Here is a 14,009-nt window from a genome sequence, read left to right on the forward strand (position 1 = left end):
CAATGCCAGCATCCTATATGGGCACCGCTTTGAGTCCCGATTGCTCCTTTTCGTATCCAGCTTTCTGGATGGGCTATGTCCTTGGGCCCCTGCACCGCATGGGAGACCTGGCTCCTGGCTTCAGATTGGCTCAGCTCTGGCTGTTGCTGCCAATAGGGGAGTGAACCAGTAGATGGAAGACCTCTCTCTCTCTCTCTCTCTCTCTCTCTCTCTGCCTCTCCTTCTCTCTCTATGTAGCTCTGCCTTTCAAATAAAATAAATAAATCTTTAAAAAAAGGAAGTGTGTTATTTTACACCAAGATTGGAAGTTTTCCAGCTATCTTTGTAGTATTAATTTCTAACTTAATTCAATTTACATCTAATAACATTCTTTATAGCATTTAGTTTCTTTTAAAAAAATTTGAAAGTCTGTTTTATGATGAAGAAATGGACTACATTGGTGAATTTCCTTATGGACTTAAAAAATGGGTCTTCTGTTATTTTTGGGTGCAGTATTCTAAAAACATCAGTTATACCCATTTGATTGAAAGTTTGATGCAATTCTTCAATATCCTTGACTGATTGTCTTCTAGTCCTATCTGTTACTAACTGATGCATCAACAGTTACAAATAAAATTGTAAATATTTCTATTTCTCTTTCGATTTTCGTCAACTTTGCATAGTGAAGTTATGTTGCTATGTAATATGCATGTAGAATCATTTTATTGTTTTTTTTTTAATTGCACCTTTGGGCAACATGCCATGACCCTTCTAACTCCTTCTAATTTTCTCTGCTCCAAATTGTACTTTCTCTAGTATTAATACAGTCGTTCAAATTTTTTGGATTAATGTTGCACAGGATGTATTTATTTACCCCTTTACTACTTTATCTATTTCGATGTTTTTGAAGTAAGTTTGTCATAGACAGCATTAGGAGGGGTCATTTAAAATAAAATCCTTTCTGAAAATTTCTCTCCTTCACTTGCTGTGTTTAGGCTAGCTGCATTCAACATACTCATTGATAGTTTTGGATTTAGCCCAATTTCATCATCTGTTTTTTGACATTGAACTCCTTTATTTCAGTTTCTCCTTTCTTGCTGTCAGGTGACTTGCATGGTTTTTCATTCCATTTTAATTTATCAGTTGTGATGTATACATTATCTGTTTCTATAGATTGTTAGTGATTGCCCTCAGAAGTATAACACACACTTTCTTTTTCATAGGCTCGTAACAGTTTTGCCGTATCAGGGAGAAATTTTACCATCAGGTAGGTCCTTTCTTTTCTCTTCTGTGTCATAGTTTTCTTACATATTCCACATATACCAACAATCCACATTAAAAATTCATCAGGTGAATGCTATAATTTTTGGTTCAATCATTGAATCAATTTTGTTTTAAAAGATTTATTTATTTTACTTGAAAGTCACAGTTATACAGAGAGAGAGAAGGAGAGATCAGAGAGAGAGAGAGAGAGAGAGAGGTTTTCCATCCTTCCATCCCCTGGTTCACTCCCCGAGGGCTGCAATGGCCAGAGCTGCCCCAATCTGAAGCCAGGAGCCAGGAGCTTCTTCCAGGTCCCCCATGTGGGTGCCGGGGCCCAAGGACTTGAGCCATCTTCTACAGCTTTCCCAGGTCATAGTAGAAAGCTGGTCGGAAGTGGAACAACCGGGTCTCAAACCAGTGCCCATATGGGATGCTGGCACTGTAGGAGGCAGCTTTATCTGCTATGCCACAGCGCCGGCCCCCATTGAATCCATTTTAAAAACCTATTGGGGCCAGCACTGTGCTGCAGTGGGTTAAGTCTCAGAGAACGTGGCGGTGAGACGGTGTCACTAGTCAGGGTTAGGGGCCTTGGAACTCTTTCCTCTCCTGCAGTGGAAGGCTGTGTCTTTAACTGTCAGTGTGATGACATCCGCCTTCCCAGAATGCACCTGTCACATCCGGGTCCAGGATGCGTGCTCGCACCCCACAGGTTCCTGGAGCCAATCGGAGGGCGCACCAGCTGGAAGGAGCTGCACCTCCAGCGCGGATGAAGGCTGCTGTTTTCTCTCTTGCTCCGTGGAGCGCTGCACGCCCAGAGCCAGGGACCGCTTGTGCGTGCTATTCCCGGTGCAGAGCCGTCCACCTTGGTGCTTTCCTGCTCTCTATCTCTGACGCGTGCACGGACCACCCCAACCATAGGTACCATTTTCGTTTTTTTCTCTTTCTCTTGTCCACGGGCAGTTCCTTGGCCCGCTCTTGTTGAGCATTTCTCTGTGTGGGGCAGCCCATCCTGGGCCTGAATGTGTGCGTGTGTTTCCTGGGTGCTACATAACCTCCTTCCTATTTGCACGTGGGGCCGGTCTGCATTTTGTGTTTCTGTCTTGGAAGGAGACAAGAGCCTGCACCAAATTTAATATATTCTGGGTTCTGGTTCGAGTCTCGGCTGCTCCACTTCCTATCCAGCTCCCTGCTAGTGCCCCTGGGAAAGCAGCGGAGGATGGCCCCAGTACCTGGGCCGCTACACCCACATGGGAGACAGGGGTAGAGACAGGCTCCTGGCTTCGCCCTTGGCCCTGGCCTAGACATTCTGGCCATCTGGGGAGTGAACCAGCAGGTGGAAGACCTTTCTCTCTGTCTCTCCCTCTCTAACCATGACTTTCAAATAAGTAAATAAATAAATCTTCAAAATCATTAATGTGTTCATGGCCCACATAGTAGAACTCTGAGAAGTAAGCTCATGAAGAGTGAGGAGACTTTTCCCATCCCGCTCCTCTCCAGAGCCCCTAATGGCGGTTGGGATTCTCTGCCCCTGCTGCTTTGTCTAAAATTTTGGTCCGGAGTGATTTACCCTGTGAGCTCCTTTCTCCGACCAGGCTAGGAAAAGTTTTTGTTTTTGTTTTGAGTTTGTGCAGTGTTTTTTCACTTGTTATGCATATGAACTACAAGCTCCTTAGTGTGCTGGACTAGATGCCAGCGAGGTTATTTTATGTTCATGCCTGGTAACATCTTATTGAAAGTTGGACATTGTATTAAAAACTTATGAAGGCTCAGAATGATAATCTCATTGCCCAGAGATAATTCACTCTATCATAGACCAGGCAAATAGCATGAGGGTCATAACTCAATCTTTTGGGGTGGCCCTGGCTCGAGTCTGCATTTCCTTCCTTAGAAGAGTCTGGCTTCATCTCCACCCCTAGGCTGTGGACCTCCAGGGATCCAAGTGAAAATCAGTGACGTTTACCAACGCCTCCTGATGGCTGATTCTCAGAACCGTAAGTTGGCCTCTTACTAAAATGACCAAAACCTGCACTCCTCTTTCCCATTCTTTCTTCCCCTCTACTTCTTAGTCTGTTAACCTAATGTTGTAGTAGGAAAACTGGCATCTGGTCTGCTTGTCTTTTACTGTGACCTGCTGTTCTCCGGGATTTTGGTCCCTCAAGGTCTAGATGCTGGAAACTGGCAGTTAGCCTAGTGGCTCAGATGCCCACGTCACGGTATCTAGTTTTGATTGCTGGCTCTGGCTCCTGGCTTCAGCTTCCTTTCAAGGCAGACCCAGGGAGGCAGTGATAATGGCTCAAATAATTGTTTTTTTTTTTTTCCACTCACAAGGGAGACTTGGATGGAGATACTGGTTCCCAGCTTCATCCTTGGCTGCTGTGGACATTTGGTGAATAAACCAATGGATGGGAGTTCTCCCAGCTCCCTGAAATAAATAAACATCGCCATTGAAAAGATCTGGATGTTTTCATTGGCCCAAACTCCAGCTTTTGTTCCCCTGGTTCTGATATGTGGAAAGCTCTGCCTGGGTAATGATCTTCCCTTGGCTTCTGGTCCATTCTCTGGCTGGCTTCTCAGCTCCTTGCTTCAGACCAAAGTGGCTACTGCCAGTGGGAAGCACCTCACACCATTCTCCATGGGACTGTGGCCCTCAACTCCTGGATCTTTCAGTAGCTCCCAAATAACCTGCAACCATATGCTTTTGTTTTATGCAGTTTTTCTGGTTGTTGTTCTTGGAAATGTTGGTCTTAGTAGAAAGGGAAGACCTGGGGCAACTTACTTACGAGAAGTAAAGTTGCAGACAGTGCTCCTAGCAACTGTGAGATAAACAGAAGTGGTATAAAGAGCCCAGAGGGCAGTGTTGGCCATCCAAGTAATGAGATGACCCCTGGCTATAATTGAGGTTGTGTTTCTCTGTCCATCAGAATTGTTGGCATTCTCTTGTGTGTGGAGATGACACTACTGCCTCCTTTACCCAGAGTCATCCCTGGGAGAGAAAAGGGGGCAGCTTTCTAACAGATCATGGTCAGGTGGCCTCTTGGGCATGGGCTAGTGAGGAATTCTTGGGAAAGGGCCAAGGCAGGGCTTAACCTGTGGCCCAGGGTAGCTCCATTGTCAGTGCTGGAACCTGCTGCTAACAACTCACAAGAGCCTATGGTGTGTATATGTGTGGTCACTTTAGTACATTGTACGGGCCACGTACTCCATGGAGATCCACAGGCACTATAAACCAGGGCTTTGTTTTACGCAGATGCTGGTTGTAAAACTTGAATCAGGGAACGGCCACCCAGGAGGGATGTGTGGCAGTGGGGGTGGGGCCAGATTCAAGCCCTTTGGGTCAGTAGATACTGGGGGCTGACTCAATAATGATTGGCTCTGTGTTCATGTGTGTGTGTGTGTGTGTGTGTGTGTGTGTTATCATTTAGTTCTCACTACACCATGAAATCAGATAGTAGAGACTAGGAGAATTTCTGTTCCCTGCTTCAGTCCACATTGCAACTCGGGTCGCTGTGACCCCCTTCATCTTCATCCTTAACCACAGAACCTGCAACAGTGCAGGGTGGGAGGACTGAGCCCAGGCTAGTTTCCGGTCGCTGAGGGCAGACAGTGCAGTGTGGCAGAGTCCAGGGACCCGTGTGGCCCTGAGCACACACTCGGCCCATATAAGAAGTGCAAACAGGATTCTGAGCCCAAGCAGCATGGAGAGAACAGGGAGAGATTTGAGAAAAATTGTCCTTGGTTGCTCATTGTTCTTGTACCTTGTTGTCATGCCCCTGTCCTGAACAAACCCCACCACCTGTTTTCTCTGTTTCTATACCCAGACAGTGCAGCACAGGTAATGAAAACTCGCACAACAGAGCAGATTGCGCATTCTAAATTCCTGATCACCAATCTCCAAGACAGCAGGGGTCCTACCAGAACTTGTGGGCTGACTTTTCCTTTACTATCCCTAGAAAGTTTTCACACTTTTAACGTGCGGAAGCATGCCTCTTCTCCCTCACTCAGTAATTCTAAAGTCGAACTTTCCTGTTTATTTTGCAGTATCTGTAAGTTCACGTAATGGGGTGAGACACAGTACAGACTGTATCCAGTCTCCTGCAGAACCAGCCTCTTGCAGAGTTACAGTACAGTTCCAAAGCCAGGAGACCACAATGGGCACAGCCAAGGGAGAGAATGTTTTGGACCTCACAAGACTTCACGTCACCCTCATAGAGCCACACCCATTTCCTCTGACAGGCTCCAGTCTGTCCCACAGCTCCATGACTGAGTCACATCCTGAATGTCATTTGTGTGCAGTCACACAGAGTAGGTACCCTGGGGACTGGGTTTTATCAGTCAGCATGGTTCTCTGGAGATTCCTATAGGCCACTGTGCGTACCCATAGTTCCTGTAGGTCACCGTGTGTACCCATAGTTCCTATAGGTCACTGTGTATTCATAGTTCCTGTAGGTCAGTGTGTGTATCCATAGTTCCTATAGGTCACTGTGCATATCCATAGTTCATATAGGTCACCATGCGTACCCATAGTTCCTGTAGGTCACTGTGCATATCCATAGTTCATATGGGTCACCATGCGTACCCATAGTTCCTGTAGGTCCCTGTGTGTACCCATAGTTCCTATAGGTTCCTGTGTGTATCCATAGTTCCTATAGGTCACTGTGCATACCCATAGTTCCTATAGGTCACTGTGTGTACCCATAGTTCCATCCTTTGTATTAACATCCGTGGGATGGATGGTCTGGTATTGCCCACTAAGGTCCATCAGGGTTGATTCCAGTTCTTGCCTATTAAAAATTAAGCTGCTGTAGACATGAAGTATTTTATATGAATGTAGGAATTAATTTTTCAAGGATAAAAACCTCTGGCATTTTAATTTAATTTATTATTAATTTAATGTTGAGAGACTACCAAGCTGCTTGCCCATGTAGCTGTACCATTTTGTAGTCTCATTAGCAAGGTAGGGTTGATCCAGTTTCTGCACATCCTTGCTAGCATTGCATATTTTAAGTGATTTTTATTTGAGCCAATTTGATAGGTATATACTGATGTCCCAGGGTGGTTTGTACTTGCATTTCCCTCAAGGGTAATGACATTGAACATCTTTTCATGGGCATATATGCTGACTGCATACTTCTTAGGTGGAATGTGTGTTTTCTAACTGGATTGCTATTTTACTGTTCGGTTGTGAGAGTCTTTTACATTTTCTAGATACTAGTCCTTTGTCTTCTGTGTTGTTTGTAAATACATGTCTTAAAGTATTTACCTCATTCTTTTTTTAATTCTTAAAAAAAAATTTATTTGACAGGTAGAGTTATAGACAGTGAGAGAGGGAGACAGAGAGAAAGGTCTTCCTTCCGTTGGTTCACCCCCCAAATGGCCGCCACAGCCGGCGCTGCGCCGATCCGAAGCCAGGAGCCAGGTGCTTCTTCCCGGCCTCCCATACAGGTGCAGGGGCCCAAACACTTGGGCCATCCTCCACTTCCCTCCCGGGCCACAGCAGTGAGCTGGACTGGAAGAGGAGCAACTGGGACTAGAACCCGGCGCCCATATGGGATGCCAGCACTGCAGCCAGAGAATTAACCAAGTGAGCCACAGCGCCGGCCCCTACCTCATTCTTTACTGCTTTATAGTTTTCTGGACATTTTGTCATTTTATATTTAAGTTTGTGATTCATTTTGAGCTCCATTTTAAACAAGCTGTGAGACTTAGGTTGAGTTTCATTGTTTTCCTCTGGGTAGCCTGTTGCTCCAGGACTATTTGTTAAAAATTTTACCTTTATCGCTTCTTGGCCTTTTCGCTGAGATCAAGTGTAAAAAGTCTACCTTTCTGCTGTCGACTTCCTCTTCACTTTTGTCAAATGAAGTTGAACATCTTTGCTTTATTTCTTAGTTCCCTGTTCTCTTCTCATCGTCTAACCATGTACCCATCTATATATGCCACACAGTCTTCTTAATTTAGCTATTTCTTTTAACCAGATTTATTTATTTATTTATTTATTTATTTATTTTTAAAGATTTATTTGGGAGACAGAGTTACAGACAGAGAGGTCCTTCATCTGCTGGTTCACGCCCCAAATGGCCGCAACGGGTGGAGCTGGGCTGATCAGAAGGCAGAAGCCAGGAGCTTCCTCTGGGTCTGCCATGTGGTTGTAGGGACCCAAGCACCTGGGCTACCCTCCACTGCTTTCCTAGGTCATCAGCAGTGAGCTGGATCAGAAGTGGAGCAGCCGGGACTTGAACCAGTGCCCATATGGGATGCAGGTACTGCAGAGAGACATAATGTACTATGCCACAGCACCCATCCTGACAGACTTATTTATTGCACTTTTTCTTCAAAGTTGTTTTAGTTATTCTAGTTATTTGCCTTTTCATATACCTTATAGAATAATCTTGCCCTTATCTCTAAGATTCTTATAAACTTAGTAGCAATTACATTAAGATTGTATCTCAATTTGGGGATAATTGACATAGTTACTATATTATGAACATAGGATATCTCTCTAATTAGATGTTACTTGATTTATTTTGTGATTATTTTGTGGATTTTTAACATACTAAAGGTTCTCATTTTTAAAATTAATGATACTATATTTTAAATTATTGTATTCATGGGCTCATTGATAGTACTTTCAAAATCAGTTGGTTTTTTGTGTATATTGACCTTGTATCCTGCAACCTTACTAAATTCAGGTAAAATGTATAAAAAGTATTTTTGGAGGCAAGGGGTATATTTCCTGAGATTTTCTATGTAGAAAATTATGGCATCTGGACATAGGGACAGTTTTGCTTCTTCCTTTGCAACCTGTATGCTTTATTTTCTTGTCTGATGCTGGATTGAAACCCAAGATTGCATTGAATAAGATTGCTGAGAGTGGAGGTTTTTGCATTCCTTTTGCTTTTTTGGGTTTATTTTGCTCTGCTCCCATCATGGTCTTGAGATGGGAGCCTATATTATTGTATTAATTATGTATACATTACTTTTCTTATATATATGTGTATATATTTAGTGCTATACATTTTCTTCTTAGCACTGCTATAGCAGTGTACCACACATTTTGATTTTAAATTTGGAGATTTTAAAAAAATTTCCCTAGAAACTTTGTCTTTCATATATGGATTATTTCCAACTGTGTTGTTTATTTTCCAAGTGTTTTGATGTTCTCCCCATTTTATTCCTGTTACTGATGTCCAGCTTGATTCCATTGTGGCAGAAGAATATACTCCTCATGACTTTAACTCTTTTAAATTGGTTGGGGATGATTTTAGAGCCTGGAATCTGATGTAACTTTGTGAATATTTTGTGAGCATTTGATAAAAAAATGTAATCTGTAGTTGGATGAATGTTCTAGAAACATTGATTAGATGCTGTTGACTGATAATGTTGTTGATTTTTCTATCCTTGCTGATATTTTTTTTTTCTAGTTGTTCTGTTGTTTGTTGGGAGTGGGGTGTTGAAGTCACCAGCTGTAATTGTAGGTTTTTCCATTTTCCCTTTTACTTTATCATTTCAGCTTCACATATTTTGCAGTTCTGTTGTTTGGTGTACACAAATACACATTCAGAAATGTTGCGACTTCTTGGTATATTGAACCTTTTGAAATATGTAACTCTAAGCCAGGTACTCTGATATGGGATGTTGGTGTTCCAAGTGGCATCTTAACCACTGTGCCAAACACCCAAACCAATGGTGTCTTTGGATAAATCTCTGTGCTCAGCTTGCCTAGTGTTTGCTCCAGATACTACATTATACACACATAACTTCTCACTTTCCACAAGAGTTTTCCTCTTAACACTTACAGTGAGATATTGAGCTGCTTCCCTTTCTACACTTTTACCTTTCCTTTCTATAGTATAATTACCTTAATTGTTTTCTTTAGACGTCTTTACAATCACATAGAAATGTGTTTAATTCTTCCTTCAACCATGAAGCATAATTTAGTAAACTCAGTGAGGAATGCTTATTTGATTACTCTTATTTTTTCTCACTGTATTTTTCCTTGCTTCCTGATCTTCCAAGATTCTTCCTTGTTCTTTCTGTTTAGAGAATTTCTTTTATTCATCCTTTTAGGATTGCTCTGCTGGTGACAAATACTCTGTTTTCATTTGTCAGAGACCATTTTCGTGTCCCCTGTTTTGATGAAGTATATTTTCACTGGATAGAGAATTCTGGGATGACATTTCTTTTAGCACTTGAAAAATGTCATTATTTACTTTTCAAAGCATTTTAAAAATTTATTTTAAGATGTAACAATGTTTTAAAGATTTATTTATTTGAAAAGCAGAGTTACAGAGAGAGAGAGGGAGACAGAGAGAGAGAGAGAGAGAGAGAGAGAGAGATCTTCTATCCACTGGTTTACTCCCCAAATGGCTGCTGGGCCAGGCTAAACCAGGAGCCAGTGCTTCATCCAGGTCTCCCACTTGAGGGGCCAATCTGCTGCTGCTTTCCTGGGTGTATTAGCAGGGTTCTGGACCTGAAGTGGAGTAGCTGGCACTAAAACTGGTGCCCATGTGGGATGCTGGCATCACCGACAGTGGCTTAACCCATTATACCACAACACCAACCCCAGATTTAGCATTTTTTATCATTTTTGCTGCTATTGCTTCATATGTAGATATTCTACACATACACATATATATTATTTTTCTTGAACACAGGGATATTAATGTCACACAATGTGGGATTCATGACAATGGTCATAAAAAAGAATGAAGGGTATTTTGTCATGTAGATGGTATAACTCAGAGGAGAAACATATAACTATGTATACACTAAATAATATGACATCCATATCATTTTCATTTTTATACTCTTTCTAGATAGTAGTTTCCACAGTAAGATAAAATGTGGTATTTGCCATTCTGTGTCTGGCTTATTTCACTTACCATAATGATATCCAGTTTCACTGATTTTGTTGCAAAAGTCAGGATTTCTTTTTTTTTAATGGCTGAGTAATAGTTTGTTGTGTGTATATATATATATAACATTTTCTTTATCCAGTCATCGGTTGATGGGCATCTAGGTTGATTCCATATTTTTACTATGGTGAATTGGGCTGCTGTAAACTTGGGAGTGCAATATCAGCCTCCATATTTTCTGTGAAGGAATTTGCTGTTATTGTAATTATTGTTGCTTTATAGGTAAGATGCTTTGCTTTCACTGCTTTCAAGATATTTGCTAGGTGTTTAGTTTTCAGATATGTGAGTACAGTGTGTCTTCCATGGCTTTCTTTAGGTTTATCCTGTTTTGGTTTCACTCAGTGTCTTGTATGTTTTATGTCTTTCATGGAATTTTAAGTTTTAAGCTATTAATTACTTTATGAGTACTTTTCTCTAAAATCTTGTCTTCTTTCTCTTCTTTCTGGGACTCTGATATCGTGCATGTCAGATGTTTTTGTAATGTCCCAGTGACACCTGAGGCTCTGTTCATTTTTAAAATCTATTTTCTGTCTTCACTCTTCAGATTATCTAATTCTAATTGATCTGTCTTTAAGACCACTGCTTCTTTCCTCTGTGCTCTTCAGTTTGCTTTTGAGCCCATCCTGTGTTTGCTCTTTTTTCCTTGGAGTTGTATTATTCACTTTCAAAATTTATGTTTGATTATTACTTATGTCTTCTGTTTCCTTACTGAGACTTTCTATTTTGAGTTTCCCCCAGTCTTTTGTTTCAAGTATGTTCCCAATCATTTGGTGATTAATTTTATGATAGCTGCTTTAAAGACCTGTCAGATTAATTCTGACATTGATGTCATCTCCATGTTGACATCTGTTGATCATCTTACTTGACACCTTTTTAAATCTTCCTAGTTCTTGTTATGATGAAGGATGTTAATTGAAATCTGAACATTTAGGGTATTATGCTAGGAGATGCTGAATATTTTTAACATTTGTGCCTTTTTTTTCATTTATTAACAGGCAGAGTAAAAGAGGGAGGGAAGAGGGGAGGGAGGGACACAGATTGAAAGAGATCTTCCATCTGCTGGCTCACTCTCCAGATGGTGGCAATAATCAGGATTAGGCTGGGCCAGGTCATGGTCATGGAACTGGAACTCCACCCTGGTCTCTTTACAAGGGCCCAGGCACCTGAGCTGTGATCCCTGAGCCAGGCTGCATTAGTAAGCTGGACTGGAGATGCAGGTGGCAGGACGCGAGCCTGCCCTCTTATATGGGGTGGCTGCGTCCCTAGCAGTGCCTTAACCCACTGTGCGACAAACTTGCCCTGGATTATGAAATCCTCTGTGTGGTTGACCTCTCTGCTCTGGTAGGAAAAGGTGTAGATGCTGCCTGGTTACTGCTACATAAGGGGTAGAGGTCCACATTCCCTGCTCAGCCTCCATTGAGATCCAAAATTGGTGAATTCTTTGTTACTTGTGCTTGGACATGGAAGTTCCAGCTCCTCCCTGGGTCCTCACAGACACCATGATTGGGGGGAGTTGCTCATTACCCCGATGTGTAGTCATAAAAGTCTGGTTTCCCACCACGATGCCTCTGACGCTGCCCTGGCAGTTATGGATGGAGAGGGCTGATTTTCACCCTTCCCTTCTCTGTGAGCGCCCTCGTTGGAGACAAGCCTCACTCGAGTGCCACAAAGGTGGACGTCTAAGCTTGCCTCTTGGTTTTTGCTGGTGCAGGTGAGGGTGGGCCATGGTCCTTTCTCTGTCATTTTTGTTGTAGTGAAACAGTTATTACCCAGTTTTCTGTCTTGCAAAACTGCATGTTTCCTAGTACTTTGGAGACAGAAAATAGTACTGTGCTGCTGGGGCTTAGTGCCACTTGGTGTTGCCCAGTTGTGTGCTTCTTCAGCTCCAAGTCCAGGATATAAGAGAGAAATAGAAAACCTGGGGGATTCATCCGACATGTTGTTCCTCACAGCCCGAGGTCCAGCCAGTCTGCTGCCATCTCTCCACCTTTCAGAGTCTTCTTCTGTTTTTCCTATGTGATATCCAGGGATCCAGATTGTCGTTGGGGGTGGGAGGGAAAGAAAGGCACATCTGCTCTGCCATGTAGAAGCAGAAGTCCTGGCTCAAGTCATTTTATTCCGGATCCATTTCACAGAAATAAACCACATTGAAATAATAGCTTCCATGTAATAATTTGCTTGTCTTCCCAGATCTGCCAGTGACTTGCATCTGTGTTATCTCTGTGTGTGTGTGTGTGTGTGTGTGTGTGTGTGTCTCAATTTCCTTGCAGTATGGGAGACGTCTCTCGCAGGAGCTAAAGCCACAGCTCATATTGAGTAATAGATTCTATTCAGTTCTGCTTCCCTGGGAGCATTGGAGCACATTAATTATATGTACTCTTTCTTATCCACAGCTTCATCCTTCCTGTTAACTAGATTTTCCCATTGGCTTTTTAAAAATTTTTAAATTTTTTAAAATTTTTTTATTTTTATTTTTTGACAGGCAGAGTGGATAGTGAGAGAGAGAAAAAGGTCTTCCTTCTCCATTGGTTCGCCCTCCAGTGGCCGCCACGGCCAGCACGCTGCGGCCGGCGCACCATGCTGATCCGAAGCCAGGAGCCAGGTGCCTCTCCTGGTCTCCCATGCGGATGCAGGGCCCAAGGACTTGGGCCATCCTCCACTGCACTCCCGGACCATAGCAGAGGGCTGGCCTGGAAGAGGGGCAACCGGGACTAGAACCCGGTGTGCTGGCACCGCAGGTGGAGGATTAGCCTATTGAGCTGCAGTGCCAGCTGGCTTTTTAAATTGTGTTCAAGCTCTTCCATTAAGTACTAGTCAAATCCTAGCCACAAATTCCTTCTAGCTATTGTGGTGTCTCCCTGCTTCGCTCATTGAACTTCTCAAAATGTTTTCATTTATTCATCCCCCGTTCACCCCTCAACCACTCCAGTGTGGTTTTGGTTCCCATAATTTCACATCCTGTTAACTCTACTGAAGAGAGATATTTCTTTGTGCCCTCTTTCTTCTATTAAATGTTAAAAAAATGTAGATTTTCCATCTGCTGGTTCACTCCCCTAAATTTCTTTTTTTTTTTTAACTTTTATTTAATGAATATAAATTTCCAAAGTACGAATTATGGATTACAATGGCTTCCCCCCCATACCGTCCCTCCCACCCACAACCCTCCCCTTTCCCACTCCCTCTCCCCTTCCATTCACATCAAGATTCATTTTCGATTATCTTAATATACAGAAGATCAGCTTAGTATACATTCACTCCCCTAAATTTCTACAACAGCCAGGGCTGAGGCTGGGTCAGGCCAAGTCCAGGATCCAGGGACTCCCTCTGGGTTTCCCTTGTCGGGGGTAGCAGGGGCTCAAGTACTTGACCCATCATGTGCCACATCCAGGGTGTGAGCAGGAAGCTGGGTGGGATGTGGAATCGTCAGACTTGCACCAGGCACTCGGATACGGCACACAGGAGCCTGAAGAAGTGCCTTGACCCGCCCATCAAACGCCCACTCGCTCTGCTTCTCAAATTCTCAGCAACATCTTTGTTATCATGGTCACTCCTGGTTCTCGAAGCACTCTTCCCTTGGCTTCCACACGACAGCATTTTCCTGGTGTTTCCTCTACTTCTCTGGACACGTCTTCTCTGTTTATTTTTTGAACTCCTTCTTTCTATGCAGCAAGCAGATGTTGGCATTCTCAGAATTCAGTCACAGCTCTCATTTCTCAGCTTGCTTAGATTTTTCTTCCTGGACATTCTCTTACACAATATGACTTTTGGTTATCATCGATATGCAGACAGCATACACATTTGTACGCAACCTCATCTCTCCTCTGAGGTTCAGACTTGCAATACGTATCTCCTCTT

General features: G+C 42.9%; 1 long non-coding RNA gene across 2 annotated transcripts in view; it reads left to right on the forward strand.

The window, feature by feature from the left end:
• The first annotated feature begins 236 nt into the window (after nucleotides 1-236).
• Nucleotides 237-14,009, forward strand: part of LOC149122118 (uncharacterized) — a 28,316-nt gene continuing 14,543 nt past the window's right edge. The window contains exons 1-3 of one of the 2 annotated variants that reach the window (XR_016221774.1): nucleotides 237-1,246; nucleotides 3,159-3,233; nucleotides 7,431-8,365. This is a non-coding gene — a long non-coding RNA (uncharacterized LOC149122118). Of the gene's footprint in view, nucleotides 1,247-1,525; nucleotides 2,161-3,158; nucleotides 3,234-7,430; nucleotides 8,366-14,009 lie in introns of those variants that run through there. The other variant, XR_016221776.1, reaches the window with a different exon arrangement.

Source organism: Oryctolagus cuniculus, chromosome 15 (assembly GCF_051225735.1).
Source record: "Oryctolagus cuniculus isolate XC-2025 breed Fujian yellow rabbit chromosome 15, ASM5122573v1, whole genome shotgun sequence".
NCBI lineage: Eukaryota > Metazoa > Chordata > Mammalia > Lagomorpha > Leporidae > Oryctolagus > Oryctolagus cuniculus.